The 6,063-nt window shown below is 38.5% G+C and overlaps 1 pseudogene; it reads left to right on the top strand.

Moving 5' to 3' along the window:
• The first annotated feature begins 4,585 nt into the window (after window positions 1-4,585).
• On the top strand, window positions 4,586-5,589 carry LOC120228467 (annotated as a pseudogene).
• The last annotated feature ends 474 nt before the right edge of the window (window positions 5,590-6,063 follow it).

The following is a 6,063-nucleotide window of genomic DNA, read 5'->3' as shown; positions in this document are numbered from 1 at the left end:
TTGCATATCACATACATATCTGTATATATATGTATTTCTCTGTCTCTCTCTGTCTCTCTCTCTCTCTCTAGTCATCTATCCATCTATCTTTATTGGTTAGCATAAAGAACAAAATAAGTGAAAGACCAGAGGCAAAGCAATGAGACCTCCAGTGATGGGGAGAAGGTCAAAGGGGTGAACACAAGATATGAGGATAATTCATAACACCAAATTGTGTCTTCACTGCTATCACTCTAGTTTGTCTGGATGAATGTGGAAACTGAAATACAGTCTCATGATATTTACCCTGGTTGATATGTTGTAATACAAAGAGACTGTAAGGGCAAGTATTTAAAAATAAAATAGGACAAGACTGCAACAGTGCCACTAATAAGGGATTAGATTATGACCACTGTTCACTGTGGATATTTTTGTCATCAGATTATAAAGGGCATGCTATTACCACTCATGTTGTAGGTTTGGCATTTAAGAGAATAATAGACTTCTGTCTAGAAATCATGTTTATCATTACAATCTGAACAAGCAGCAGCTGTAATGGTCTATAGCCTCTACATTCCAAACACAAGGTAAGTCAAGAACCTTTGCCACCAGAGCTATGATCCAATTAGGACCTGTGTTCCTGGGCTGTCAGTAACTTTATGTTCCTCCATTACAGGATTTACCTTGAATATTCTTGGAAGAGTGCTATTGCTGTTACCCTGATGACTGATGAACTTTCTAAGTCATGAGGAAACTAACATTTGTGTCACCTCTTCTGGGTGTCAGACAATTGGCACTTTGTATTTACAACTGACCCCTCACAATAGCCCTGTGAAGTTCATATAATTAAAACTATTTTTCTGCAAAAACTGCACTATAACACTATGCAGGAATCTCTCTGTTACAAGCATGGAAGTACAAACTACATTTCAGCACTAACTTTTAATAGATGTTGTTACAAGCATGGAAGTACAAACTACATTTCAGCACTAACTTTTAATAGATGTTGAACTGCAGTGTGACAAAACACACACTCTCTGAAGTGAGTCCAGTTACACTTCTCCTTCCCAGACTTTCTCCCATCATGGCCACTGTGAAATATATCTGATTTATACTAGAGCCGGGATAAATGGGAAAAGGTTGCTCATTAGCTAGAGGAAGGTATGTGATGAAAATAATGATTCCACTTTAATATATAGAGACAAACACCTTCTTTATATGTATAAAAGTGTAACTGTTACATCATATTTCTATGGTGTAAATTATGAAGTTGTTGAGGATATAGATAATGGAAATTAAAAGTGGTAAAGTACAACGCATATATAACTTATCAACTTGAAAAACACATTAATCATGTGCTAGGAGCTGCGAAGGTCTGTAGATATGATGGTTAACAAGACACATTCCCCATGCTCAAAAAGCTTGTACAGTATCATTGTTGTTGCTATGTTGTGTGTACGATTAGTTATATTTCCAATACTTTTACTTTAATCCTCTACGTTATTAGATATAAAGTTAAAATGATACAGCATAGTGTTTCTTTTCTTTTCTTCAATTTGGCCTTTGATTACTTCAATCACATTTATGCAGATGAGACCCAAATTCAAATCTCATCCTTTCTCATGAGTTCCAGTCCTGTGTTTACAAAGTACACGCTCAACCTCTAAGTAACCTGCTGATTCCTCAAACACAATCTACTCCAAATGGAGTCACATAATTCCCTTCCCTCCAAATGCTTGTCACTCAACCATAAAAATACATGTTCAATTTGGGTCCTTATTGTCACCTAAATCAACTATCAAATCTAATGAGTTGGTATTCTTTCCATATGCCCTTTCTGGACTCCCTCATCCAGGATTCATCATAACAAGATTTTTATATTTTACAGTGTCTTTATATTCTTTCCAGCAGGTTCCAGGCTCTGAGCTGTCAGCACAGAACCCAATGCAGGGCTCAAACTCACAAGCTATGAGGCCATGACCTGAGCTGAAGTTGGATGCTTAACTGAATAAGCCACCCAAGTACCCCCATGTATTATTAATATAATATGCACTTTCTTTGTGTTTCTCCCTCCTTCCTTTCTCCTTTATCTCCCAGGTCTCTCTCTATTTCTTTCCTTCATTCCCTTCCTTTCTTTTCTCCCCCCTTCCCTCTTCTTCTTTTTCTCTATTAGTTGGGTCTCTCTAGAAGTAGCTCTGACACAAGAATTGTCATGCAAGGATGTCTTTGAAATTAAAGGGAAGAGTGATAGCAGAATGGAGAAGAGACAATGGAATAAAAAGCAGCTCAAATAATACAGTGAGTGACCAGAGTTCAATCCAGTGGGCAAATTGGAAAATGATGCAAAAAAATCATATATACCCCAACCAAGGAGTGAGGAAGGTGGGGTACTTATATACTAACATGAGAGACACTGATAAACATTTTCACAGGGGAAGCAAATTCTCTGGCACTTCTAGCCTTCCACACACATATGCATCATGGCCTTCAGCAATTCCAGAAAATGGCCTCAGCACAGATAAAGATACTAGCAGCTGGAAGTCAGCCGAGCCCCACTAAAATAGCAGATCCTTTGGAATATAAACAAAATACTGACAGTAATTATTCCTTCCATGTTACTCTAGATCTTACTTTCTTTGCCTCACTTTCTTATGTCTCTTGCATTTTTTTTTTCTGATACCACAGCCACCATAAAAGTCTTTAAATTCACCTGAATACATCCATGGAGCATTTAAAAAATAAAGTGGAACTGAAGAAATCAAGATAATTGGAAAAATAAAAGTGAAGAAAAAAAGCAGATGGACCTGAGGTGAGATTATTACTTAAAGTGATGAGCCACAGAGTCACATGAAAACTAGCCACGAACACCATCGGTAAATATGATATGATTCCCATCATCTACAGCAGAATAAAACAATCCAGTTTTCCATAAAAAGCACTTTTTACTAATACCGAGATGATGGGAATTTTCTACATCAAGCCCTCAATAAAGAGAGCACTATGCAATGTGGTAAACAATGTCATTTTCAAACTCCCTAGAGAAATAGAAGATTCATAAAGCTAGACGGAAATCAAACTTGAGGCCTTAAGAGAAAAACAAGCCTGAAAAGAATCATGTCATTTTTGAAAACTATTCTCCTGCTTCAAATTATGAAAAACAATACCTTCAGGAAACAGTTGTCACAACCAGGGATTTCTAATAGCATCATGGCAAAGTTTATAATTGACCTGAAGATGCTTCAAGAAACCACTGACCATCTCAATGACACATTGACCTTTGAATAGCCTCCAGAGAAGGGTTAGGGCAGTCAATCCGAGAAATGAGGAAAACAAAATACAGGAATCAAAATCATTACTACTGTCATCATGTTGTCCAAGCATGACAGCTACAGGGCTTGCCACCACTCTGGGCTTCAGGGGCACCAAGAAAAAAAGGGCTGGCAGCTGTCCACCCAGTCACACAACGCCGCCAGCAATTAAGCCTGGTAGCTGCAGTTTAATTAGACTAACAGTATAAACTGGACCTATGCGTTCATCACCATTGTAGAGGCACCGCCCCCCATCTCTGTCACCCTGGCTCTCTAGTCTTTAGAGTTGCTACCATCAAGATGCTCTGCATTTCCCTGATTCTAACTAGCTACACTCTATGCTTACCTTTCCAAACTTTTCAGTCTCCTATCTCAAAACACGACTCTATAAGAAACAAACCCATTTTCATCTTTAACCTCTTCCTTATCTCTTTCCTTACTTCTTTGCTTTAATGAAAACATTGCTTTTTCCTAAAGATAGAATTCCCATGATGATTATATCTTCTCTCAGAGATTATGCGTTATAAATTTGAGATCTTTTTTTTTTCCTCTTCCATTAAGCTATGATATTCAGAAAGTATTAAACCCCTGTATCAGTCAGGATAGGTTACAAGAAGCCACAGTAACAAAAAAATTCTGAAATGTCATAGTGTGATACAAAACTTTATTCCTCACTCCAAACACAATCTAATGGGAAGGTCAAAGGACTTCCCTCAAACCAGATCTTTCTTTGTGGATGTTCCACTCTCTTTTGACATTAAAATCATCTTGGCATCATTCAGTCAACAAGGAGAGATAAAACTTAGGGAATACACACTATATATTGACTCATCCCAGTCAGAATGTGACGTCTTATTTCTGCTTACATTCTAATAGCCATACTCAGGAATGTGGCATCAACCTAAATGAAATAGCAGCTCTCAAATATAGACTCCTAGGGTTCCCAAGAAGAGAAAATAATACTGGTACATATCTGTCACAACTCAATATTTTGGTCAACAAATATCCATTTTTATCCTTTTCCACATAGAATATACTCTTCCTTTCTGAAACAGACTGGTTAAATTACCATCAGATATCTACCTCAAAATCAAATTCTCCAGGTGATTTCCACTCCTCTACATCAAGTCCCCATGTGGCTCATTTCCCTAAAGATACAATATATGTCTCATTTCAATATACAATGATGATATCCACATTCGACACTTCCATACAAAAAGATAGAGGTAAGGAGGAGACACATGCAGCTGGCACTGTCTTCTTTGCATGACTCTTACAGCTGTTTCTCACTAGGCACAATGGCAACTCCTAAGGAAAAACTGATTGTGTCAATCACAGAAGAAGAGGCAACTGTCCCAAACAATAAGATCACTGTGGTGGGTGTTGGACAGGTTGGTTTGGCATGTGCCATCAGCATTCTGGGAAAGTCTCTGGCTGATGAACTTGCCCTTGTGGATGTTCTGGAAGATAAACTCAAAGGAGAAATGATGGATCTGTAACATGGGAGCTTATTTCTTCAGACACCTAAAATTGTGACAGAGAAAGATTACTCCATGACTGCCAATTCTAAGATTGTGGTGGTAACTGCAGGGGTCTGCCAGCAGGAGGGAGAGAGTGGTTCAATCTGGTGCAGAGGAATGTTAATGTCTTCAAATTCATTATTCCTCAGATAGTCAAGTACAGTCCTGATTGCGTTGTAATTGTGACTTCCAACCTAGTGGATATTCTCACATATGTTACCTAGGAGCTAAGTGGACTACCCAAGCCCTGTGTGATTGGAAGCAGGTGTAATCTGAATTCTGCTAGATTTCACTCTCCTGTGACTAAAAAACTTGGCAGCCATCCCAACAGCTGCCATGGATAGATTTTAAGAGAACAAGGCAACTCAAGTGTGGCTGTGTGGAGCACAGTGAATATGGCAGGCATTTCTGTACAGGAGCTAAACTCAGAAATAGGAATAGACAATGACAGTGAAAACTGGAAGGAAGTACATAAGATGGTGTATGAAAGTGCCTATGAAGTCTTCAAACTAAAAGGATATACCAACTGGGCTACTGGATTAAGTGTGGCTGATCTCATTGAAGTCATTTTGAAAAATCAACCCAGGATTCATCCAGTGTCAGCAATGGTGAAGGGAATGTATGGCACTGAGAATGTAATCTTCCTAAGCCTTCCATGTATCCTGAAAGCTCAGGGATTAACCAATGTTATGAACCAGAAGCTGAAGGATGATGAGGTTACTCAGCTCAAGAAAAGTTCAGATACCTTGTGGGATGTCCAGAAAGACCTTAAAGACCTGTGACTTCTGGCTTCTAGGCTATAGAATTTTAAAACTACAATGTGATCAGCCATGAGCCTTTAGTTTTTCATCCATATACATTGATAACAGTTTGCTTTTATACTCCTAAATATGTGAATCTGGGCTCACAAAATTGAAACCCATGCTTGGTTTAGTGCTTTCAAATGAGCCCTTGAACAAATAAAATTAACGGTCATAGTGTGCTTCTAAAAGAAAGAAGGAAGGAAGGAAGGAAGGAAGGAAGGAAGGAAGGAAGGAAGGAAGGAAGGAAGGAAGGAAGGAAGGAAAGAGGTAGGGAGATAAGGGGAAACACATAGCAGTCACGGGTCCAATAGTAATTTTGAAATTTAGGGGACCAGACAATGGGAATTGTCCTTGTTTGAGAGGTAATGGAGATTCCATGAACTGGGTCTAGTCTTTGGAAATATCTATTTCCAAGGCTCTTCATATCATATGTCTATATGTCATAGCTCTTCA

The sequence above is a fragment of the Hyaena hyaena genome, unplaced genomic scaffold (assembly GCF_003009895.1).
Source record: "Hyaena hyaena isolate Hyena2069 unplaced genomic scaffold, ASM300989v1 scaffold_23, whole genome shotgun sequence".
NCBI lineage: Eukaryota > Metazoa > Chordata > Mammalia > Carnivora > Hyaenidae > Hyaena > Hyaena hyaena.
This window is presented reverse-complemented; position numbering and strand designations above follow the sequence as displayed.